The sequence below is a fragment of the Hibiscus syriacus genome, unplaced genomic scaffold (genome assembly GCF_006381635.1).
Source record: "Hibiscus syriacus cultivar Baekdansim isolate YM2019G1 unplaced genomic scaffold, ASM638163v2 tig00002840_pilon, whole genome shotgun sequence".
In the NCBI taxonomy this organism is placed as follows: Eukaryota; Viridiplantae; Streptophyta; class Magnoliopsida; order Malvales; family Malvaceae; genus Hibiscus; species Hibiscus syriacus.
Window position 1 is genome coordinate 4006035 of NW_024061947.1, and position 26602 is coordinate 4032636.

Consider the following 26602-nt stretch of genomic DNA (forward strand, 5'->3'; position numbering starts at 1 on the left):
ATGATTGTACCATATTACTGCTAGCCCAACAAGGCTATCATGGAAGAAGTGAATTAACAAATCATCAAAATTTAAATATCCTTCCATTTTTCTGTAAAACATTCTCAAATGGATTAGGATACAACTGGTGTAATCATATTTCTCAAAATCATGCATCCTAAATTCCTGGGGAATAACCAAATCTGGAACCAAACTGAGTTCTCGGCTTCTAGTTCTTTGTGGGAGGCATTAAAACCTTTTATATTTCTGATTTCTCCATCCACCCTTTTGAATCTCTCCTCATATTGTGAATAATTAATGAGGCTATTCTTTGGGTTCAAGTGGGATGACCCAGGGTATGTTATCCTTCTCGACTCATTAATCTGATAGCAGTGTTGCTCTTTAGCAGTTATCTCTTCTTTATTAGTTGCTATCACTTGAATAATTTGATTTGATCCATCTTCTAGAGAATCTGATGCTTCATTCCTCGTATCTATATGTAACCTTGTTAATTATTCTGGCCACTGATCTTGTAATCCCTCACAAGATTGCTCCATTGTTTTCATGATGATGGTACAATAATATGAATGAATGATCTTGTTTTTACTGTTACAAAACCTTTTAGGAATTATTTATATATTTTAATAACTAATGCATATAACAATATTTAAATAAAACTATAATGTAAATGCGAAAATGTAAAAATGGGAATGCAAACTATGCAATGCAAATGCATGAAAAAAGTATCAATCAAGAGTGATCATCTTAAAACAGATTTCATTAAATACAAAAGTTTCGATACATCAAACAAAACTTTACATATAGGGGATAGCTTTCACTCTTAAATTCTCTATTTCTCTTAAAAGCCAAATTAACTTCCACTCATGCTTAGGTGTGGAGTTGTCAATCTGCTTTAACTCTCTCGTGAAGCCAACTAAATCAACCAGTTTATGAGCCGTACTGTTTGCTTGAGCAACAGCTTCCTTCATGACATTGTCTTTTTCCTTCATCTTACATGCCATCTCTCGGAGTTGTAGACAATGTTTCTTATTATCCATTGTAAGAGAATCTTTGTGTTCAAGAAGTTTTCGTACAAGATCTCCATAATCATCTAAACATTTCATCAATGTCTTGTTTCTGGTCTTAGTGAATTCTATTTCAACATTAATCTCACTTCGATGAATCTGATATGAATATTCCATGTTGATTTTAGCACTATTCAACATTTGATTTTTGGCTTGACATCTTCCCAATTTAATGACAGATGTATTGCGTCTTTCTTCTACAATTCGTAAGTCATGAGAGAACTTCTTCGCTTGATTTCCGTGTATTTTGCAGTTCTTTTTCAGTTTAGTGACCCCTGCTATCCACTATTCTGGGGTATTTCCTATGCCAGCATTTTGAAAGGCTTGATTGACCTTTTGGAAATCTTCATGCATGGTTTCCATTTTTGTTCTCAATTTATCGTTTTCAATCTTTAAATGACTTAATTGAGCCTCGTACACCGGCAAATCTTCTTTCTTCTGGACGTCTTTATTAATACTCTTTCCTTTGACCATTTTTGGTATTAATCTAGCAGGATATTCAATTACCAAACTAGGTCGATCATTTATCATAAACTCTAAGATTCCATGATCCAAAAGACTTTGGTCTCGATACTTGAAGGCTAGGCAATTCTCAATGGCATGTCCTTGAGCTCCGGCATGATATTCATAATAAAAGTTGATGTCATACCAATTCGGATACGGAGGCTGCAACGGTTTCACATAATGCGGAGCCGCTTCTTGCGCTTCAAGTAACTTCTCGTACAACTCCTCATATGATATAGGGATAGCATCAAAATGAGAACCACCTTTTATCTTGGATTAAACCTGAGTTCAGACGTCGGGAGCAGACTAAACCTCGACAATTTCATATTACATGATATATTCTCATTTCTGGGAACTTTTACAGTTGTCACCATTTCCTTGGTATCTCTAGACAACTTGTGAATACGAAAGATGATTGTATACAATTTCTCAAGTTGGTTAGGATCAGAAGCCCCTTGTATATATGAGATTGCATGATTATATTCATTGAGCTCTCTCTCTTTTTGTGTAGGAATCTCTTTTCCTTTGGCCAAAACAGATATTCTACCCATCATCTTGGACATTTGTTCTCTTATTTCTCGTATCTCCTTTTGCTCTTCAACGAGCATACGATCTTTGGGTGCATAATTATCCTCTATCCTCTGAATTCCCTTGGGATGACATTCATTGGCTGCTTTATAGTTCGCTTGATCATAAAACTTTTTGTACATTTATAAAAACTTTTCAATTTGATGACCACTCTCTCGAATCAACATCTTCTGGTTATGCCATGATCATGTAATGCAAGCAAAATAAATCAATAGAAACAAATTAGAGCAAAATAAAATGTATCCTCGAAATAGATAAAAATAAGAAAAAATAAAATGGTTAGTACCAATTAATGGAAAGAAAAGATTTTATATATCATAGTATCTATATATAAATTCAAACCTCATGCTTTCTAGTTTCATGCTTTGTTTGGAAAAATAAACCTAACCGCACGATTACTAGTTCGTATGCATAAAAAATCAAATAAATTAAAAAAAAAGTTTGAACTTATTTCTCCTTTGTGTACACCTACGGACAGAGTATCGACATTGTCTTAGATCAAATAAATTATAGGCTTAAAGCAGATCGAGTTCAATTCGAGAGGGCACATTTCCCTATGCCTGACACGAAGAATAAATTCTCATTAAGACGTAGATCATATAAACCCTGAAAGTCACTTGCTAAGTCTGATACAGAGAATAAATTCTCACGAAGACGTCCTTTTCACTCCCACTAAAAAGGGAAAATAGCTCTAGTATAGAGCTTATGTTTATGCAATGTAAGTGTTGTGTGTGAGGAGAAATTCTCAAACCTTTCACAAACAACCAATAAAAAATGAATCCTAATATCTGAAAATTAATCAAATATAAACATTAGTATATAAGGAAATATAATAAATTAAAAGAAATCAAAGAATCATAAATTAAATTAATATTCGAATTCTCAATTTCTTACTATAGAGATAATATATAATCGATTTAGGTTTGACCAGGGTCCCCAGCAGAGTCACCAAGTTGTCATAACCGGTTTTCGTCCAGTCACGAATTTCCTTGGCGGAAATGTTATGTGGATGAATAAATGGTTTTTTAAAGAAATATTTGGAGTCGCCATCGACCTTTTTGGGTTAGGTAGGTCGAATAGCTAAAAATCACCTTTTAAAATAGTTTTTAAGAAAACACCATTTTAAAAGTTAAATTGGTCTGCATATAACCAAAAATTCATTATTTTTAATAATAAAAAGGGATTCATGGTCGGTTACGTTTGGGGAAGGATTAACACCCCCAAACGCCCAAAGATTGGTATCTGTCGATTATAAATTGTCTCTAATAATAGAAATTTAAGAATTCAAATATGAATTTAATTTACGATCCTGTTATTCCAGATTCAATCGAATAATTCTAAAAATATATTAAAATAATTTTTATAAAATTAAAGTATATATATATTTAGGGTTTTATAAATAGGGCATTTATTTATTTAAAAATATCAGAAAATAACATCTAGTTACTTTAAGACAACCATTTTCTTTATATTAAAAAATAAATAAATATTAATAAGAGTATGATAATTCTTCATAAAAAATAATTTAAACACTAATGAAGTATATATATATATATATATATATATGTAAGCAGGACATTTATTCATTTTTAAAATACCAAAATAGGACATCTAGTTATTTTAAGACAATCCTTTCTTAATATTTAAAATAAATAATATTATTTAATTCATTTTTGTGAAATTAATCAAATAATGCTTACATTTTATATAAATATTAGTGACTAAAACATAAGAAGAAATAATTAAAGTATTTGAAAAATAAAGGATAAAAATAAAATAAAATTATAATTAAACAATGACCAAAATAAAAGAAATTAAAATTATAAGATTAAATTAAAAAGTAATAAAACTTAAAGTCAAAATGAAAATTATATATAAAACAGTGATTAAATTATAAAATATAAAAATTAATGGATATAATTAGTAATATCATAAAATATAAGTATTAACCGTGTAATTTGACCATAACCAATTATTCGGGGTTAAAATAAAAGTTATTAAAATTATAGGGGCTAAACATGTTATTTTACCTAAATTATGTTAAAGCATGGAAGTGACTAAAATATAATAAATTCGAATACCAAATTAAAATAACAAAAACATGCTTTTTGGGATTAAATTACAAAGTACACAAATTACAGGGACCGAGGGTATAATTTACCTATGCGCAAAGATTATGCATAAGGTCCATCCCTTAAATGACGTCGTTCAAGGGAGGGTATAAATACCCTTTAAAATCCGACCCTTAGGCCATTTTTCACATTTCTTCATTTCTTATTCTCTCTCTAAAAGAGAGAGATAAAAATTTCTCTCCCTTTTTCTCTAGGATTCCCTCGCCAGAGGGAATCCGATTGTCGGTCAGCAGCCGTACGCCGCCGCCAACACCACCATCGGTGGTCAAAAATTATAAAATACCTTAAATTAAAGATCGGAATGCCCAAAGGCCAATTTCGGTGTCTGTTTCCCCTAAATAGCCCAAAATTTCCCTAGATATAGAGAAATACCTTCAGTATTTTGGTTTCTTTAGCGGCGAGTGAATGCGCGTGGAGGCTCCGGTCAACGTGCGGTCTTCGATAAGTTTCTCTCATTTTTTGTGTGATATTTTGCTGTTGTGGGTTCTTTTCCTTCTGTGTCTCTTTGGCGTTGCAGGTTCGGTGGCCTTTATAGGCCACCACGGTGCTTGCCTCAGATTGGTCTAATTGGTGAATTTTGGTGAGTCACCGAACCTTTAGTGGTGACTCACTGTAGGGGCGACGTGTGCGGCTGCCGTTGGGACTTCTGGAGGCTTCGAAGGAGGGGTGGCGTGACAGCGGGACGTCGACAGTGTCAGAGGCGGCAACCGTAGTCTCTAGGGTATCATAACCCTATGGTTTCTTCAGGCTCATCTGTGGCCGTTGGATCAAGGCCAAATCCAACGGTAGAAATGAGCTGGCTGCTGGGAGCTGATGATGAAAACCCTAGAAGGCTGGATAGGGTCTGGACCAAGTCTGAATCTGCTGTTTGGGCCTTCGGGATTGGTCTTTAGGGTTTGAGTTATAATGGGCCTATAATATAAAAAATATTTATTATTTAATAATAGTGATAATAATAATAATATTGATAATATTAATAAAATAATAATAATAATATTAATATTAAAATAAAATGGGAAAAATAATGTCTACAATGGTTACCCAATATTATTACAATATATTTAATAGTAAGGTACCTAAACTCGATTGGGTCCAAAAACTTCTCGAAGCATGGCCAAAATCATGGTTCTTTTACCAACACTAGGAGGTCCTTCAAATATGATGTGATTACATTCTCCACTTTTCACCCTAATATAAGCCATACAACAGGGATACCAAGTATCGGTGTCGAGACGGTATGTGCCCGGCGAAAAAAACAAAGTGTACACACAAGTGTCATTGTCACGAAAAAAATAAGTGTTTATCTTCTCGTATAAGATAAAATACGAATTTGAAAGATAAAATACGAATTTGAAGAGTCGCCACCAATCCTTTGTCGAGGTGTGATTGGTCACCAAAACGATATGTTATTTTAATAAAATAATATTAAAATAACATAACAAGGGCCTCCTTACCAGAAAATAAGTTTGGGAGTCAGTTACATGTGGGGAAAGATTAACACCCCACAACGCCCAAAACAGTTGGAATATTATTTTATACCAATAATCATTTAAAAAATATATTCCTAAAAAGTTAAGGAAATATTTTTATGACTTATGGTATAAAATAAAATAACCATATTACATATAATAATTTTAATGATTAAATCATGAAAATATAAAAGATCTAGGTCAATATTATAAATAAATCCTATTTATGGTACTTCAAAGTGTAAATAAACTAATAGTAATATTAAAAATTAAAAATATTAAAGTTCAATGGTTAAATTGTAAAATAAAAAAATAATGGGCCTAATTCAAAATATTACAAAATCTAGATACTATTAGAGTAATTTAAATATAATTAATTATATGAGTTTAAATATAAATTATTAAAATACAAGGGACTAAATATGTTATTTACCCGAAAATGTATAAACATACTGCATGGACTAAAACATCATAAAATAAAACTTGAAAACCAAATTAAAATGCGTATAAACCTGATTAAGTGACCAAAATGGACGGCTTACAAAATTAAAGGGACTACAGACGGGGTTTACCTCTTCATTATTTACACAGAAACCCCTCCCCAAAATGACGTCATTCGGGGAGGGTATAAATAGCCCAAAACCGGCCCTTAAGGGTCATTTCTCTCATTTGGCTTATCTCTTTTAGAGAGAAGCTCTTCCCTCTCTCTAGGTTTCCCTCACCGGAGGGAAACCGTCCACCGACCGGTAGCCATATGTCGTCGTCGATCGTTACTGCCGGCCATCGGCCACGGTGGCCGAAAATTATAAAATACACCTAATCAATCCTCTGCCCGTCCTAAAGCCGAATTCATGTGACATTTTTCCCTAAAAAGCTCTCAATCGAAGTAGATCTAATGATTTACCTTCAGTGTTTCATCTTTTCCGGCGACGCTTGGAAGCTCCGACGACAGTAAGGCTCTCCCGATCTCTTATCTATATTTTCCTATTTTTTCGTGGATTGGTTGATTGGAATTCTTTGTTGCTTACTTTGTCTTTCTGTGTCTCTCCTATTGCTCTCTATTTTTTTGTGTCTCCCTCTTTGCTTGCAGGATCGGTCTTTTATAGGCCTAGGAGACTCGACTGAAATGATGAGATATACCCGGTAAGTCACCAAATCTACGGTGGTGACTCATCATAGGGAAGTGAAGTGTGCGATCATCATGTTGTTTCTCGAGTATTCTGGTGAGGCAGTGATGGCGTGGCAACGTCGGAGTGGGCCATTTAGAGGCGACGCCCGGAATAGCCCCTAGGGTTGTAATGAAACCCTAGGATTTCTGTTGGATCATATGTGGTCGTTGGATCTCTCCAGATCCAACGGTGATGGTTGCTGGCAGCACTGGATAAGAAGGAGAAACCCTATATGAATTTCGGCCAATTTGGTCATCTGGGCCTGGACTGGGTGTGGACCTGGATCGGTTCTAGGCTTGGTATGGGTTGGACTTGTAAAATGGGCTTTCGGGTTTTTGTTGTAATTGGGCTTTTGGGTTTTGTAATAATAATAATAATTATTATTATTATATAATATAATGAATATAATAATATAATAATATTATTATATAAGTCCATATGAAAATAATTGTCGATAGTTGCCCCTCTTTGCTTATTTTTGTGTTAACAATAATCTAGAAAAGTTAAAAAGACAAAGGAATTTTCGTCCAGTGGACTTCATACTTTGATGGGTAATCCATTCCACTACTCTTTTGTGGAGATCGAACTTTGATCTGTTCCTTCTTCACTACTCTTTCATGAAGGCTGGATTGCATTACTTCACTACTCTTCCGTGAAGGCTAAGAATGATTTACTTCACTACTCTTCCGTGAAGGCTAAATTATATTGTTTCACTACTCTTCCATGAATGCTGAGAATGATTTACTTCATTACTATTCCATGAAGGTTGGGTTGTTTTACTTAACTACTCTTCCAGGAAGGCTAAGAATGATTTACTTCACTACTCTTCCGTGAAGGCTGAATTACATTGCTTCACTACTCTTCCATGAAGGCTGGATTGCATTGCTTCACTACTCTTTCACGAACGATAATAATTATTTACAAATAAGAAGAATATGCCCCACAATTCATTCAGAGAAGATCAGACTGGATCTGTGCTACCTTTTCGGGTATTCAAATCAATTTTTGAAGAAGTATCTGCTCCACTATTCATTCAAGAGAGCTCAAACTCAAAGTTGACTTGCATCGCTACTTTGCCAGGAAGAACAAATATGCAATGTTGACTTCTCTTCACAAGGAAGTCAAGGATTGGCTCTACTAGGAAGTCAGAAAAAAAGTTGACTTCTCTTCACGAGGAAGTCAAAGATTGACTCTACTGGGGAGTCAGAAATAACAAAAATTGACTTCTCTTCATGAGGAAGTCAAAGATTGACTCTACTGGGGAGTCAGAAATAATAAAGGGTGACTTCTCTTCACGAGGAAGTCAAAAATTTACTATACTGAGGAGTCAGAAATAACAAAGGTTGACTTCTCTTCATGAGGAAGTCAAAGATTAACTCTACTGAGGAGTCAGAAATAACAAAGTTGACTTCTCTTTATGAGGAAGTAAAAGATTGACTCAACTGGGGAGTCAAAAATACCAAAAGTTGATTTCTCTTCACGATGAAGTCAAAGATTGACTATACTGAGGAGTCGAGAATGACAAAGTTTGACTTGTCTTTACGAGGAAGTCAAGGATTGACTCCACTGAGGAGCCTAGAATGACAAAGCTTGTCTTCTCTTTACGAGGAAGTCATGGATTGACTCAAGGAAACAAGATTGAATTTCCTATAAAAGTGTTCCCCAAAAAACTATAATTGAAGTTTTTAGAAAACAAATCTAAGAGTGATAAAAAGTTCTCCTAACATATTTTTCATGTATGTATGAAATGATGCAATGGCATGTACAAATGGGTGTTTTCTTGATCTTTGAAAGGATGGTTGCCAAAAGAAATTTTCATCAACGTACACTCTTGTAAGTATTGATCTATGTCAGTTCCCTGATAAGATTGGCTTTCTTTATCTGTACTTGTGTAAAAATCCAATAAAGCTCTTATATTTGAAAGGATAATCTATCATCTTGGAAGAGCATCGTCTGTTCTGATTTGACTCTTGAAACACCTCTAAGGGAGAATCTATCCTAATTCATTTGATGTCTTCACATCTAATCAGATCTCGAACAAGGTTATTTAGACCATATCATGTCGAGATATTTAGCAAAAGCTTATCGGTCAATATTAGTTGGCTTGACTAGTTTCTTGAAAATTTATTGCTCCTCTGTGGAAATAAATCTTCAAAATTTCTCATTTTGAACCTTGGGGTTTTGGAATACAATCTTCATCTTGGGTCAATAAATTGACCATATGATCACAACATTGGTGCAGTATCATAATAACTAGTTCGTAAAACATTTGACAAAACATTCATCCTTTCATGTGGCTTCTGCCTAGATTTCTCTACCAGGGAACTCTTTGCATGATATTTAGAGGTATGGTGTTATAGGGATACCAAAGGACCAAGCTCTCTGGAAATACAAGTGGAAGGTTTTGGCTTGTCAGCATCTAATCGTCGGAATAATGCAACTGTATGATGAACAAAGCAATTATGTATAATCAGTTCTACTGTCAATATTTCACCATTTTCATTCTTCACATCTTTATATCTCATTGGAAATATTTTCTCAAATCAATGATCTTTCTGAAGGATGATATGGGCTTTTAGCATGCCCCAGCATTTGGTTTTTGTTGAAACGGGTCCCCGAAATGCCCCAACATTTTTATACTGATGTGAGCATTCCAAATGCCCCACATGGATCATTTCTTTCTGAAATGGGCCTTCAAAATGGCCTAACATTCTATTTCTAGTTAAAATGAGCATTTAAAATGTCCCAACATTTTCATATTGATGTGAGCCTTCAAAATGCCCAACATGAATAATATGGACCTTCAAAAATACCTCCAACCTTCAAGTCGTAAGGTTCACTCTCAATGTCTATTGGATTTTGAATTTTATGATCCCCACAAGGTTTAATTTTGATAATGCCCCATTGTGGGTTCTCGTGGCTCTATTCGTGCCTAGATCTCTTTATCCTAAATACTCTCACTCTATTGTTACTAAACAGTAATGTTGTTAAGTAAGGGATTCTCTTCATGTTGTCACAAACTTAAAAAGTGATATAAAAATGCCTGAGATATGTGCCTCTTCCGAATGAGGTGATCATCTTCTTCTTGACTAGTTGCATTCTTGCCTTTTTTTTATATGCATTGAGATATGTCCCCCTTTTTCGAATGAGGTGATCATCTTCTTCTTGACGAGTTGTCATAAAGGGAATATTATAAGTTCTGTTCTTCAGACGTTTTGGTTTCTCGGACCACTTGCTTTAAAAAATGTGAAATACTTCATCATTCTGGCATCGCTTAATCTTTTTATCCAATAAAAGTAGAATATGCATCACCTGCTTCAAGAATTTTCTCATTTGAGACTGTCCTGTTTAAAAATGTTTTTCCTTCTTTCTTTATCAAAGAATGAAAGAATTTTGTAAAAGATTGCCCCTTACAGGTTCACAATTGGATCAAAGTTCAAAGAATATTAAAAGAATCAACAACTCTTTAATGTTTGAGAGTTATATTTCTTTGGCAAGTATCAATATTGATGAGTCAGTTTCAGGCTGGTTTTCATATTTTCTATGGTTTCATCTATTAAAGATGTCACTCCTCTTTCACTCTCTGTGAACATTAACACATGCCTCCATTTCTTAACTTGGTATTTTAACCGGATGCGGACAAAATAACGCAACTAGCATAGCCAATTACTAGACTTTCTAGAATACTTCTCTTTCAGTTATATGAAATCTTCCATTTAGACTCCTCTAACCAAGGCAGTGCAAAAATATCGGTCTAAAGATGAAATTTTTGTGTGCTCATGTGAGGTTGACTATAACACGTGTTCCTTGACTCCGTTAGTCCATCTTTACAACAACTTCTTATTTAGTAACCTTTTTCCATTTTGGCTAGTTGAATTCAGCTTTATTGAAATTAGCCTTTATTTGAGCTAATTGAAACACATCCATAAAGCACGGGCTATTAAACAATTGCTCTAGATGGATAACTTTATTGCATAGAATAATAATATAATAGGCTAGCTGAATATTATCCATAAAGCCGGGGCAATTAACCAATTGCTCTAGAGGGACAACTCAAGCTTTATTGTATATAATAATATAATATGGGTATACGGGTCGAACTTCTTAAGCTTGTTAAGAATAACCTATTATAGTATAGGTGTTTTGGGGGAAGTCAGAAAATCTCATCGTTAGAGTTCAATTCCCAAGCAACTGACTTAAACTAGATTTACCTATTTGTGAAGATTACGTTCATCACATTATTCTAGTCAGTTTTGCAATGTCATACAAAAAAGATGCCCCATGATGTGCGCTCCTATATATAAATACTAAGCCTTTTGTCTAATTCCTTGCAATAAGAGAAGGTTATCTCATATTTGTAGGAGGATGGTATGGTGTTTGGGTGTATTTCTTCTGAGGTAAGGTCAAGGGTCCTTGTTTTATCAGTTTTTAATCTTTATACTTTGTCAAAGATGTATAACTCTAATCATAAAGATTTTTTAATCCATTGATATTCAAAGAATTGCAATATTATAAAATTAATTCAATATTCATAACCTTAAAAGCAATATAAATTTATTTATTAAAAAAAGGTGGAGAAAGGAACAAAAAACTTGTTCAAACAAGATGCTGAAAATAAAAGGAACTATAGTGGTAGATAACAACTTCCACTTATTTATCTAACTTCCCTATTACTCCTAGAATGTTGGGTGTGTAATCGGACCATGATCTTTGTCCTCATTTTCCCCTATTTCTTGATCATTTCTTGGGTAACTCATTCAGACGCTCTAATCTTTTGTTTATTATGAGTAGTTTCTTGGTAAAAATCCGATCATCATCCTCTTCTTCCATGAATGAAAACTATGCTCAAATTTAGTTCCATAACAATTTTCCTTGGTGATAACAGTTTTGTCCTGGTTCTGGATGCTCACTGCAGCTATGATTGGGGTAGTATTCACCAAACTCCTTAAATTGCCCCCTGCCTCACTTGTTTTCAGAGAATCTAATATCTTTTGCCCTATTCCTTCTTAAACATATGGGTTAATCTCGAATTACCTTTCCCTTTACTTATTCATTTCTCATTTCTTTCTCATTCTTTAGCATGAGAGAGGTATTGAAAGTTGAGTCTGCCATACATTCCTCACCTTCTTTAATTTTACCTTTTTTCTTTTCAATATCTTATGTTGTATGAACTTCACTTGCTTTGACCCTATTAACTTCATTTTGGGGGTTGACTCCCAAATATCTGACCATAATGAACTGATTACTAACATCCAATTCTATAAATCAATGAGTCAAAAGATCTTGGACTCGTCGTTTGAAGTTACCACAATTCTCAATGGAGTGCCCTTAGGTTCCCACATGATATTCACAAGACACTTTCTCGTTATATCAACTAGGGTATGGAGGCAACAAAGGCTTATTCAGACATGGAGCAATAATCTGGGCATGGAGTAACTTGGGATATAACTCGCTGCACGAAACTGAAGAAAAATTAGGTATAAGCTCTTTTGATCTCATTGTCTTTTTGCAATTGTTATTTCTATCTTAAAGACCTTGTGACTAATGACCAAAATATTTGCTTCGAATGTTTAACTCTTGACCAACATCATGAGAGAGACAGTGATTTGAAGATCTCTCTTCCTTGACCAGTTTTGAGCTTCTGAGGAGCTTAGGTTTCCCATATTCAAAACATAGCAACCCCTCTGTGATGAGGTTTTGAACCTTTAATCTCAAAATTATACAATTTTTCGTAGAGTGGCTAAAATATCCAGAATGATAATTGCATGAATTTTTGATATCTTGCCAATCTAGACGCAAATAAGTACTAGGGGGAATGGGCGTTATGAGACCACTTTCAAAGAGAAAAGGTAACAAGTCTGAATATGAGATTAAAATTGGATTGAGATGTGTCCTCCTCTTTTTCTTTATGCTCTTTTTAGCCTTCTTGAATGACATTTGATCCTCTTCCATGCTTCTTTTCTTTGAATCAACTTCAATTTTCATGTTAGAGGTTTCACCCATAATTTCCACTTCCTCTAACTTGATTTCTATCACATTCTTCGATTTTTGGAGTTTAGTTGGATTTCTAAGTTCCACAACAGGTTCTTGGTCAATTCTCATCATGACATTAATTGTATCATTAACATTCAAACTTTTTCCCAAGGCTTTCATCTTTTCATGATCAATAGGGTCTTATAACATTTTCTCCCCATACAATATAGTAACCATCATACTTATCAGTTTAGACATCTGTTCCTTGGAGTCAACTTGGAACTTTCTTGTTTCATTAAACATTTCTCGATGAGTCTCTACAAGTTGATCTTGAATTCTTTCAATCCTTCCAACTCGTGCTGATATTCCATTAATCACTTTCAATCTTTTGGAGACCTGCCCTTAATGACTTGAATTTAGTTTCAGATCTGCTGATTATAAAATCCTTCACAAATTACTCCCACGTTTTCATGATTGATGCATGTTAACATGATATGCAGAACATGAATGTAAATGCAAAACAAAAATGCAAACTATGCAATGCAAATGCATATATACATGAAAGAGGTGTCATTCAAGAGTGATAATCTTAAAACAACTTTCATTGAACACAAAAGTTCTGATACATCAAACAAAACTTTATATATAAGGGATAGATTTCACTTCTAACTTTTCTATCTCTTTAAAAAGCCAAGTTAATTTCTGTTGAACTATATTAACAATTTCCATTCATGCTCAAGAGTTAAGTTGTCAATCTGCTTCAATTCCCTTGTAAAGCCAGCTAAGTCTACTAGCTTGTGGGCTACATTGCTTTATTGGGTAGCAACTTTCTTCATGACATCATCTTTTTCTTGAATCTTACATGTCATCTCTCGGAGTTGTAGACAATGTTACTCATTTTCCCTTATAAGAGAGCCTTTATGTTTAAGAAGTTCTTGTACAAGATCTCCATAATCATCTACCATTTTCATCAATGTGTGGTTCTAGGCTCTAGTGGCTTTTAATTCAGTATCAATCTCAAACTGGTAGAACTGATATAAAGCTTCCATATTGGCTATAGCCTTCTTCAATATCTAATTTTTAGCTTGACATTTTCCCAAATTAATGATGGTTGTATTGCGTATTTCTTCTGCAATCTGTATGTCATAAGATAATTTCTTTGCTCAATCTTCATGTATCTTTTCATTCATTCTCCATTGCTCAACATCATTTTTCAGTTTACTAATCCCTGTTATCCATTCTTCTGGGGTATTTCCTATACCAACATTTTTAAAGGATTGAATGATTTTTTTAAATCATTATGTATGGCTTCAATCTTTGCGTTCAATTTCTTGTTTTCATTCTTCCAAAAACGTGTTTGAGCTTCATAAAAACTTCCTTCCTTCTGAATGCTTTTATTGATACTCTTACCATAGAATGCTTTTGATACCAATCTAACAGGATCTTTGGGTACATAGCTTTCCATTATTTTAAAAGCTTCCTCAAGATGTCATTCCTTGATTGTGTCATAGTTCACTTGATCCTGAAACCCTTTGTCCATAATGAAAATCTTTTATTTTGATGACCACTCTCGAACACCTTTGATTATGTCACGATTATACAATGCAAGTAAAAGAAATTAATATCAACGAGTAAAATAAAATGTAACTACTTAATAGATAAAGATAAGAAAAAATGATTAGTACCAATTAATGAAAAGAAAAGATCCTATCTATATATCCATCCTAACCTCATGCTTTCTAGTTCCATGTTTTGTTTGGAAAAATAAACCTAACCGCATGATTTTTATTTCGCATGCATTTATTAGGAAAATAAAGCAATACTAAGTAAATTAAAAGACTCAACATATTTTTCCTTGTGTGCTAACCTTACAAGACTCTTTTGTGTTAGGCTATGCCTAGACTCAAATTCTAGGTTTACTATATGCTGAGTTATGGCTCTAAGGTGAAAAGGGTCATCAAATTGTCCTTTGTTTGGTGCCCCTTTGACTACCAAGCCCTCAATCCTGGTCCATCACAGACTTTCGGATCGAGTTCAATTTGAAGGAACACACTTCCTTATGTCCATACAGAGATGAAATCCACACGAGGAACATAAGGTGTGAGCTCAATGAATGGTCCCCTATCCCATACGGAGGCAAAAACCACATGAGGGAGTAGTTTCTCATTCAAGCTAAATGGTATAGAGCGGGGTTTTAGCTCATTTCATGAAATGCAATGCACAGTGTGTGAGGAAAAACATAAAAAGAAAAACAATATACACCATACTAATTTATTCTAAAGACCCATAATTAAATCTGAAAACATAAAAAAAAGAAGTTAGTACAACTAAAAAAATAATCAATGGATTAAAACAAAATTAAAACAAATTTATCATTTTATTGCAAAGACAATTGATTAGTAAATTGGTGGCTTGACTGTTTTTTTAAAAATATCCACAGTTGAGTCGTCAAGAGACGGTATTTACCCGGCGAAAAAAACAAAGTGTACACACAAGTGTCATTGTCTCGAAAAAATAAGTGTTTATCTTCTGGTATAAGATAAAACACAATCCTTTGTCGAGGTGTGATTGGTCACCAAAATGATATGTTATTTTAGTAAAATAATATTAAAATAACATAACAAGGGTCTGCTTACCAGAAAATGAGTTTGGGAGTCGGTTACGTGTGGGGAATGATTAGCACCCCCACAACACCCAAAATTGGTACCTTTGTTTATTAATTAATTGTCTTTGCAGTAAACTAATAATTTGTATTTAATTTTAATTTTTGATCCCATAAAAAGCAATTGGAATATTATTTTACACCAATAATCATTTAAAAAATATATTCCTAATAAGTTAAGAAAATAATTTTATGACTTATTGAATAAAATAAAACAACCATATTACATATAATAATTTTAATGATTAAATCATGAAAATATAAAAGATAAAAATCAATATTGTAAATAAATCCTATTTATGGTACTTAAAAGTGTAAATAAACTAATAATAATATTTAAAATTAAAAATTTATAATTAATTATACGGGTTTAAGTATAAATTATTAAAATACAAGGGACTAAACATGTTATTTACCCGAAAATATATAAACATACTGGCATGGACTAAAACAGAATAAAATAAAACTTGAAAACGAAATTAAAATGTGTAAAAACTTGATTAAGTGACCAAAATGGAAGGCTTACAAAATTAGAGGGACTACATACGAGGTTTACCCATTCACTATTTACAAAGAAACCCCATCCCCAAAATGACATCAATTATAGAGGGTATAAATAACCCAAAACCGGCCCTTAAGGGCCATTTCTCTCATTTGGCTTCCCTCTCTTAGATAGAAACTCTCCCCTCTCTCTAGGTTTCCCTCATCGGAGGAAAACCGTCCACTGGCCGGCAGTCATATGCCGAATCCTAAAGTCGAATCCGGTGATCTTTTTCCCTAAAAAGCTCTCAATCGAAGTAGATCGAATGATTTACCTTCGGTGTTTTGTCTTCTCCGACGACGCTTGGAAGCTCTGACGACGGTAAGGCTCTCCCGATCTCTTATCTATATTTTCCTAGTTTTTTTTCCGTGGATTGGTTGCTGGGTATTCCTTATTGCTTGCTTTGTCTTTCCGTGTCTCTCCTATTGTTCTATGTTTTTTCGTGTCTCCCTCTTTTCTTACAGGATCGGTCTTTTATAGGCCTCGGAGACTCGGCTGAAATGATGAGATTAACCCGGTGAGTCACTGGACCTACGGTGGTGATTTACCATAGGGCAATGAAGTGTGTAGTCATCCTACTATTTCTGGAGTCTTCTGGTGAGGCGGTGATGGTGTGGCAATGTCGGAGTGGGCCATATGGAGGCGGCAGCCGAAATAGCCCCTATGGTTGTAATGAAACCCTGGGGTTTCTGTTGGATCATCTGTGGCCGTTGGATCTCTCCAGATCTAAAATGATGGTTGTTGGCGTCGCTGGATAAGCAAGGGAAACCCTAGCTGAATTCGGGCCAATTTGGTCATCTGGGCATGGACTGGGTTTGAATCTGGATCGATTCTGGGCCTAATGTGGGTTGGACTTGTAAAATGGGCTTTCGGGTTTTTGTTGTAATTGGGCCTTCGGGTTTTGTAATAATAATATAATATAATATAATATATAATGAATATAATAATATTATTATATAAGTCTGGACGAAAATAACTGTCGTCAATCAGAAACTAACGAAGTCTATAATTTACATTCTCATTAATGATTTCAAATATAATGTGATTACATTATCATTAATAATTTTCAATTGATAATAAATTTACATGTTAATAAAAATATTTAAGACTATTATCGATTTAGACTTATTAATAACATTATAAAAATTTATGCAATTGATCTCAAATTTCAACATGATATATAAGTGCTAAAATAAAAAATAGACCATAAGTAGATATTCTCACCAGAGCCTGCAACCGAGTGACCTTACTTCTATTGCAGATGAAATCAATCTTTCAAAGTTTTGGGCCGGTACTTGTCTGCCAACACGTACTTTTGGTGCACCTTGCAAACATCGGCATCTTTCTTCCCAACAGCAGTTCCTTCTGCTGACAAGATTACCGGCGCCGTCACCGGTGTAGTCGCCCGTTCCCATACTCTCTCCCTCAATGGCTTCTCCTCAACCACTAACTGAACATAGGGATCGTGGATCTCCTTTCTCTCCATCTCTGTAGTCGTTTTATTACACGTTGAAGACGAAAAACTAGTTGCTTTAACAGGTTTCAGAACATCAGAAGGCGTAGAGGGGTCCCTGTAACGATCACCACTTGTCCTACAAGTAAAACAACTAGAACCAAATTCTTGAACTTTACCGAACAAACTCGAAAAAGAGCTAGATGAACTGGCCGCAGTTGTTGCTTGACTCTCTCTACCGGGACTGATGTCGGCTCCAGAAATGTTCTTTTCGTGGTTTATAGAGAGGGAGGAATCAGTGAGTCCTTTGTAATAAGGACTGCACTTATTATTCCTTTCATCGTTCATGCTGGCAATGAAATTGGAGACATGAACCTTATGAGGAAGCATTCTATGGAACTTGTTCTGTGCACCGAGGCTCTCCTCTGTTAAATAGGACTCTTTCATTCGTCGATAATAAATATTCTGCATACACAGAATAAAACACGAGATCATGTTTAAACGATATTAAACTACCTACTACTTGAATCAACTTATATTAATAAATAATATTTTTATTTCAAATCATGTGTGAATTATACTCTACATTTCAACTTTTGGGTCAATTTTTTTTAAGAAATTGAAGTTTACAAGGATGATATCTTAATTACGATAATAAGATAGTAAATAAAATCTAATTAATTTGATTAATGAATTTTGAGGGACACAAAATTGAACATTGTTTTATACGTTCTAATACACTACAAAGTTGAAAAGAAAATAAATGAGTTGGGCCAAAATGAGTGGACTTAATTCTTCAATTTAAAAGAGAAGAAAAATAAGGATTTGTTTGGTATTGAAAAATAAATATTTTTATTTTTTAATTTTTTGAAAAGTAAAAATATTAAAAAATATGTTTGATATTAAAATTAAAAAATAATTTTCATAAAATAAATTATAATTTAAAAATATTGAAAGATTTTTTTAACATTTTAGTAAAATCATTTTAAAATTTTGAAAAATAGAAACAATACAGGATTTGAGTTTTTAAATCAACTTATAGATTCAAATACTTCTTGCAACATTTTTATTGATTTTAAAAAATTTTCTTAATTTTTTATTATTTTAATGACATTTTTTAATAATTATATTTTAATTTAATTATTTCATATTTATGTATTCATTTTTATTTTAAGAAATTAGATATAAAGTATTTTCTCACAATTTTTATTTCTATTGACAAAAGTACTTTTTATTTTTTAAAAAATAAAAATTAATTTTCTAAAAAAACAGAGATATAAAATATTTTCAAAAATCAAAAGAAACCTAAAAATATGACATTATATTTTTCTTGTCCTATTAAATAATTTCTTCTTTAGTGTGAAGTAAACACGTGAGTTTTATAAAAAAAATACGCGAGTTATACTCACTTCCAATTTTTAGTCAAACAATTTTATTAAAGAAATTAATTTTCAATACAATTTTATCAATCCAAAAATTTCAGGATCTGTCCAGAAAATAAATTTATTGAACATCAACTTTATTTCTCATCTTCATCTCCCATAATTTCTGTTAAAAATTCCTCCATAAGCTTTGAACCATCAATTCCACTTCAATTATTTTTCGGTGGGTTTATTTTTTTTAATTTCCTTTTAAGAAATTGAAGTTTACAATAATGAAAAAGGGATGCCGATAACAAGAAAGAATTACAAATTCCAACTCGTTTGATCGATGAGTTTCGAGTAAGGCAAAATTGAACATTGTTTGTGACGTTCTTGCACACTACCAAATTGAGAGGTTCTACAATTTTAAAAGAGAATAAATTAAAATTCTAACATCATGTTTTGTTTGTCTTATTAAATACTATTTTTTATTTTGAATTAAATATGCCACTTATACTCTGTGTTTCAATTGGATTGATGAGTTTTGAGTGAGACAAAATTGAGCATTATTCGTGACATTTTAAGACTCAAACTTCTTTAATTTCGTCGCAACTCTTTGGATATGCCCCAAACTTTGTTTATCACTACAAAACAAAACAAAATAATAAAAGAAATGAAATGAGTGATAAACGTGGGATGGCAAACAAATCAAATCATATTTACAGATACTTGTCGTCATCCCCCGGTCTAGTTTTTTTTTTTTTTTTTTGTCACCAATTACATGTAATAAAACAACTATAAAGTCGGAGAAAAAGGTGGCAAGCCATTGAGAGAAAGCATGGGAACCATCAGCTGCACCGATGACAATCTTGCCTGCAGACGAAACTGTTGTTAAGAAGAAAGATTCCAATGTTTACAAGGTGCACCAAAAGTACATATTGAGAGTTTCAAAACGGTTTTTTTCCGCAGGGGAAAAGGGGTCTCGTTTCAAATAATTTTTGATGACCGGTTAATGATAAAACGTGATTTGAGGAGTCATCGCCAATATTTGATTAGGGTGTGATTGGACACCCAAAAACATATTTGTCATTTTAATAAAATATTAATTTTAATTAAAACAACAAACTTGCAGTCTGCATTACCAAAATACGGTTACGTGTGGGGAAGGATTACCACGCCCACAACGCCCTAAATGAGTATCTAGTCGATTAATTAATTATCTTTGCAATGAAATTAACAAGTTCGAGTCTAGTTTAATTTAAGATCCCCTAAAAATAACATTCTTTGAATTCTTGAATGAAACATAATAATATTTAATTATTTCCTATCGAGAAGAATCGATCTCTCATACCTTGAAGCAATCGATTATTACTTCAATCGAAATAAAGAAATATTAAAATTTCATTCTAAAGTTCACTATTAATTCAAAATAACAACACCCAAAATAATTTTAAGAGTGAAAAGGATAATATCTAATTATTTCCAATCGAGAATAAATGACCTTTCGTGCATAAAACAATCATTTATTACTCCAATTGAAATAAAGATATATTACTATTTCGTCTTAAAATCCAATAGTGATTTGAGTGAAAACGATAATATCTAATGATTTCCAATCGAGAATAAATGACCTCTCATATCTTAAAGCAATCATTTATTACTCATATCGAAATGAAAATATATTATTATTCTCAATATCGATTCAAATGTTATTGTTTTGAAGATCTATCAGAAAACACATGCAAAAATAAAACAAATAAAAAGCATAACAAACAAGTAATTAACTATTTACTTTACCAATATTTAACGAGAATAAGGATGTTCAATTATTTAAATATCTCGAGACGAGACCTTAGATTCGATCTAACAGTCTTTTCTCGATGAATTTAATTAAAAGAACATGATCTTTTTCCCGATCCCCAAATTTTAAAATGAATTCGATTTAATTCATGTCACTAAATGGGATAGCCTTTCATTTTAAAATTACCGAAAGTAACTTTATTATACGTTAAGATAGTCACTTTACTACAATATTAAAATGAATATTACCCTTAGTCAATTTATTTCGATTCGAGACAAGTGATGCTTATGAAGGTATCAAACAAAATTAATTAGTACTAAAATGAACTAATATGCAAGTAACATTCAAAAATAAAAATTAAAGCAGGACTAAAACGTAAACAATCAAACTATCATGCCAAAATTAGAACGAAATAAAGTATACAAGTGACTAAAATGAGCATTTTCAATATTAAGTACTAAAATTATAAAATATAAAGAATAAATAAAACATGAGACTAAATTAAAAAAATTAAAATTGCATGGCCAAATTAACTTAAATAAAAAAACATATTTGAGGTTCAAAATATACATATGCAGAAACTTCAAGGACTATTTCCTAAATATTCCATTTATTTTAGCTTAAAATATACATTCGAAATAAAAAAGATAAACTACTAAATCAGTCCCTAAATATTTTAACATAAATTAATAAAGCCACTATACCTGACCAAAATGCAAAACACGCATAAACATACAGGGACTAAAAGGCAAATAACCCTAAAAACAAATATCATGTATAAAAATGGGTAAATCACAAAACAAATTCCCTACATGTGACTAACATGCAAAAACACGGCTAAACTAGGAGGACTAAACAACAATTAATCTGAAAATTTTATCATATGCATAAAAAAGGAAAAATAGCAAGTTCGGTCCCTACAAGTGACCATTTTATAAAAATATGCCTAAAGTTGAAGGACTTAAGAGCAATTTTACCTGAAACTTGTTTTATAAATACAACTTACTCTTTTTTTTTCATTTGAACCAAAAACAAGAAAAAAGGAGAGAGAGTCTCATCTCTCTAAATTTATTTCGTACGGCCCACTGTTGCCCGCCCTCCGTCAGACCATCGATCGGCCACCACTCTGGCCATCGCACATGGTGGCCGAAATTCCCAAATTATCCCAAAACACCCAAAATGTCTAGATCCGCACCCCTAGACAACTAATATAGCCTAGAACCCACCTAAAATTTCCCTAAAGACTCTACAACAACCTCGACTGTTCGGCTCCCTCTAACTCCTGTGACGACGAACCGACCCCGTTTTGAGCTCCTCCTAAGGTAATACATCTAACCCCTTTCCCCTACTTAGGTTTCATGCATGCTTTGATTTCATTTTTTTTATTTCGAAATCTACAAAAAATACAAAGGGAAAAAAATAAAATCGAAAACATACCTCAAACTTTTTTGATATTATTTCTTTATTTTCTGGAAAATCAAAGAGGGGGAACTATTTTTACATTGGTTTATTTGGGTTTTATATCTGTTTTTACAGTATATATTAGTTTGAAAAAACTTTTTACTTTGCTTGGTATTTTGGTGAAGGGGTGATGACTGTTGCAGGTTGGTGGCGTGTATGACATCATCTTGGGTCTGGCAGCTGCTGAGCAAGCATGGTGGGGAGTGCTTCACGTGGGCATGGCAGTGTATGGGTGTTGGAAGTTTGGAACGGATTGCTTGTTGGGCTGGGTACGGGTTGCTTGAATTGGGTGTGTTCCTTGCTGGGCCTTCGGGTCTTGGGGTGTAATGTGATTGGGGCCCAATTTAGGCTTGTTGTAAAGTGGAACAAAAATCGAGTGTCAAAAGCTACCCCACTTTTCCCATTCTTATGTCAACAAGAATAGCGAAAAGATGAAGAGAAAATGAGTTTTCGTCCGTTCGATTCTATGCTCTGAAATATGATGAGGGATCTTCTCCACTGTTTCTTTAGGGTAGATCAGATAGAGAAACGTTGACTCATTCCACTATTCTTTAAGGAAGATTGACTCGAGGCAGACTTATTCCACTATTACTCAGGGAAGACTAAATCTGGAAAGAGAGGGATTTCATTCCACTGTCACCCAGGGAAGATTGAATTGAGGTAGACTTGTTCCACTATTACTTAGGAAATATCAAATCTTGAAAGAGAGATATCTATTCTACTTTCTCTCCAAGGGAAATCAGATATGGGGGCATTGATTCATTCCACTGTTCTTCAAGGAAGATTGAAATGAGTTCGATTCGATTCTCTAGTCTTCGAGAATATCAAATCTGCAAATTAAACATTACCACTTGTTAGTACATGTTTGAAAATTTGAAAAATCATACATGAAGATTTGGATTTAAAGATAATCTTTGAAAATCGATTTCTTGTAGAAACTTATCTCACAGCCACCAAATATGAGAGTCTGTCTCGACTTGAGTATCAGTTGAATCTCTCACTTTTTGGAATTCTGAATAAGTTACTTTTTTCAAAAATTTTATTTTGATAAAAGATTTAACTGATAAACTTTGGAAATGATTTTCTCATTTTTCAAAAAATCATGCAAAAATATCCCGCCCGAAGGACTTATCATCTTGCTTGAGAGGCTTATAGTTGACCCGAAATATTTAAGCATCATGCTCAAAAGAATTACTGATGGCCCAAAGGACTTACCAAATTTGAAAATAGTTTACTAGGTAAGAAACTTTTCTTACTTTTCAAAAATTTCAATTTTTATATTTAAATGAGAGACCTTTCTCATTTTTCAACAGACATGTGAAAACATCCTACCCGAAGGTCTTATGGACTGCCCAAAGGACTTATCATCTTGCTCAAAATACTTACAGATGACCCGAAGGATTTAAGAATCATGCTCGAAAGACTTACTGATGGCCCAAAGGACTTACCGAATTTTGAAATAACTTACTAGGTAAGAAACTTTTCTTACTTTTCAAAAATTTCAATTTTCATATTTAAATGAGAAAATTTCTCATTTTTTGAGAGACATGTGAAAACATCTTGCCCGAAGGTCTTATGGATGGCCCGAAGGACTTATCATCTTGCTTGAAAGACTTACAGGTGATACGAAGGATTTAAGCATCATGCTCGAAAGACTTACTAATGGCCTGAAGGACTTACCAATTTTGGAAATAGTTTACTAGGTAAAAAACTTTGCTTACTTTTCAAAAATTTCAATTTTTAGATTTAAAAGAGAAAATTTTCTTATTTTTCGACTTATAAAATGACTTATTGGTCGGGCAACATGCCCCACTTCAAAGTAATGCTTCCTCTATGGATTGGGCCCACTCTGTTCTTTAGATTCTGCCTCCTTAAATGTGATTCCTTATATTTGAGGTTTGAATTCTAGCTTCCACTTGATGGAATTTTAATACCATGAATCTATTTTTCCTTGGAAGATCTGTAAAAACTAAACGTTTATGTGTGAAATGTGAATGTAATGTAATGTAATGAATTCTCTTTTATCCAAATGATGTTCTCATGCATGCATAAATACTGATTCAATTTTCCTTTGACTCCAAGGTGGGGAACCATGCCTTCTCCCTCTTGATCACTCTTCTCTAGGGTTCACTCAAATATCAGTGTAGCAACTTGCAACTTCTGAATATCTGCCCAATCATCTTGTGCTCTTTTTTCCTGTCTTCATTTCAGAGGAAATGTTTTCTCTCTCAAATTCTTGTTGTGGTCAGTATTATGATCTTGATGCCCCCTTTCCGTCCTTGGCTCAATTACACTTTTAGAGTTATTTTTTTTTGAACTACAGTTAATTGATGTTCGGCTGGTTTGCTTTACAAGGTAGACTCTGCTCAAATTAATGTTATTCCTATGACACTCCAAGTTTTGAGGCTCATTCTTAATGTCTTTTCGGTCTGAACCTTGTTATTTCAACACGATCTAGGTCTTTGGTGATGCCCCAATGTGGGTACTTTCATGATTCGTCCCTATTTGGGTGCCAAAATTTATCATTGACTGGTCGCACTTTTTCATTTTTGCTATGTGCTGGGATAAGTGCCCCTTTCAAATAAGGCGATCCTCTGCTTCTTGGCAAGTTACTGAAAACATCACAAGGAAGTGTTCCAAGTTCTATCCTTCAGTTTTTATAATCTCTCAGACTATTTACTTTGGAGTTTGCGGAATACTTGGCATCGCTTATTCTTTTTGGCATCTCTCACAAGGAAGCCCCTTAATTCATGTTCACAATTAGATCAAATCATAAACATGAGTTCACAGAATATCAAAAGAATCAACAACTCTTTAATATTTTCAAAGTTATATCTCTTTGACAAGTGTTAAAATTTATGGGTTATTTTTTGTTTGGCTTCCTATTTTCTAAGGTTTCAGCCATCAATTCATTCTTCTTGTCTATGCTCTTTGGAATGTTATAGATACCCCTTATTTCTGCCTTGGCATTTAATTGGGTGCAAACAAAATGTTGCAACTAACATAATCAATTGTTAAATCTTTTAGAACACTTCTATTTCAGTTCTCTGAAATCTTTCATTTGTTCAAGTTTTGTAGACCCCTCTACAAAGGCAGTGTAAAAATATCGGTCTAAAAATGAAATTCCTGAGTGCTCGTGTGAACTTGACTATAACATGTGTTCCTTAACTCCCTTAGTCCATTGTTTTGCTAGCTGAATTCAACTTTATTGTATATATATACTATAATCGCCTTTATCGGGCTAGTTGAATCTATCCATAAAGTTAGGGCGTTTAACCAATTGCTCTAGAGGGATAGCTCAAGTTTTATTGTATACATATATAATTGCATTCTGGGTATACAGATTCAGTTTCTTAAGCTTGTTAAGAAGAACCTGTTATAGTCTAGGTGTTGTTGAAAGTAAAAACAAAACCTCATCCTTAGAGTTCAATTTCCAAGCGATTGACCTAAACTAGATTCACCTACTCAATTATTCCATATACGAATATCATGATCATCATTGAACGTCATCAAAAAAAGTAGAAACCAATCATCTTTGCAATCTCATGTGCAAGATGCCCCATTTTGTCTACATCCTTATGTACCTAAATACGGAGAGAAGGCTAGTTTGGTCCTTGCAAGAGAGGGGTATGGTGTTCGAGTGTATCTTCTAGGGTAAGGTCAAGGGTCCTTGTTTTATCAGTTTACAATCTTATCATTTTGTCAAAGATCCATAACTCTAATTGTTTTAAAGCATTTTTAATTCAGTTGATATTCAAAGAATTTCAAGATTGCAAATTTAATTCAATGCTCACCATTTTAAAGTAGCACAAGTTCATTTAAAGTATCCTTACAAAAAAACTGAGAAAATACAAATAACAAGTTCAAGCAAGATGCTACAAACATAAAGTGCGACTGTGGTAGACCAAGACCTCTACTTGTTTAGCCAAAAAGCTCTATTTCTCCTAGAATGATGGGTGTCCAATTGGATTAAGGTCTTTACCCTAACTTGCTCCCCATTTCTCGATTATTTCTCTTGTCAGGACTCTTTTGTTAACGAGCTTTTCTATCTCTTCCATCAATGGTATGCACTTGTCAGTGTGATGGCCCAATGCCCCCAGATGAAAATCACAAGCACTACTCGAGTCATAGCCATAATCAGATGGTTTAGTCTTCATGGTCAAAGGCCTTGGAGTGAGGTACTGACTCTTGATTAAAGGAGATAACAAGTCAGAAATGGGCACTTGAAAAACCTTGAGGGTCGTATTTTTCCAAGACCTCATTTAACTTCTTTCTCATTATTTTCCATTTCTTTATCCTTTTATAGCATCAGAGAGGTCTCGAGAGTTTAATAATCTACCTTACATACCTTGTTTTCTTTGATTTTTCTATTTTTCCTTTTAAAGCTCTCTTTCATATTTCAACCCCATCAACTCCATTATGGG

General features: G+C 33.5%; 1 pseudogene; it reads right to left on the reverse strand.

Annotated features, from left to right (window-relative positions):
- Positions 1 to 18002, reverse strand: part of LOC120154552 — a 31101-nt pseudogene extending 13099 nt beyond the window's left edge.
- Between the last annotated feature and the right edge of the window lie 8600 nt (positions 18003 to 26602).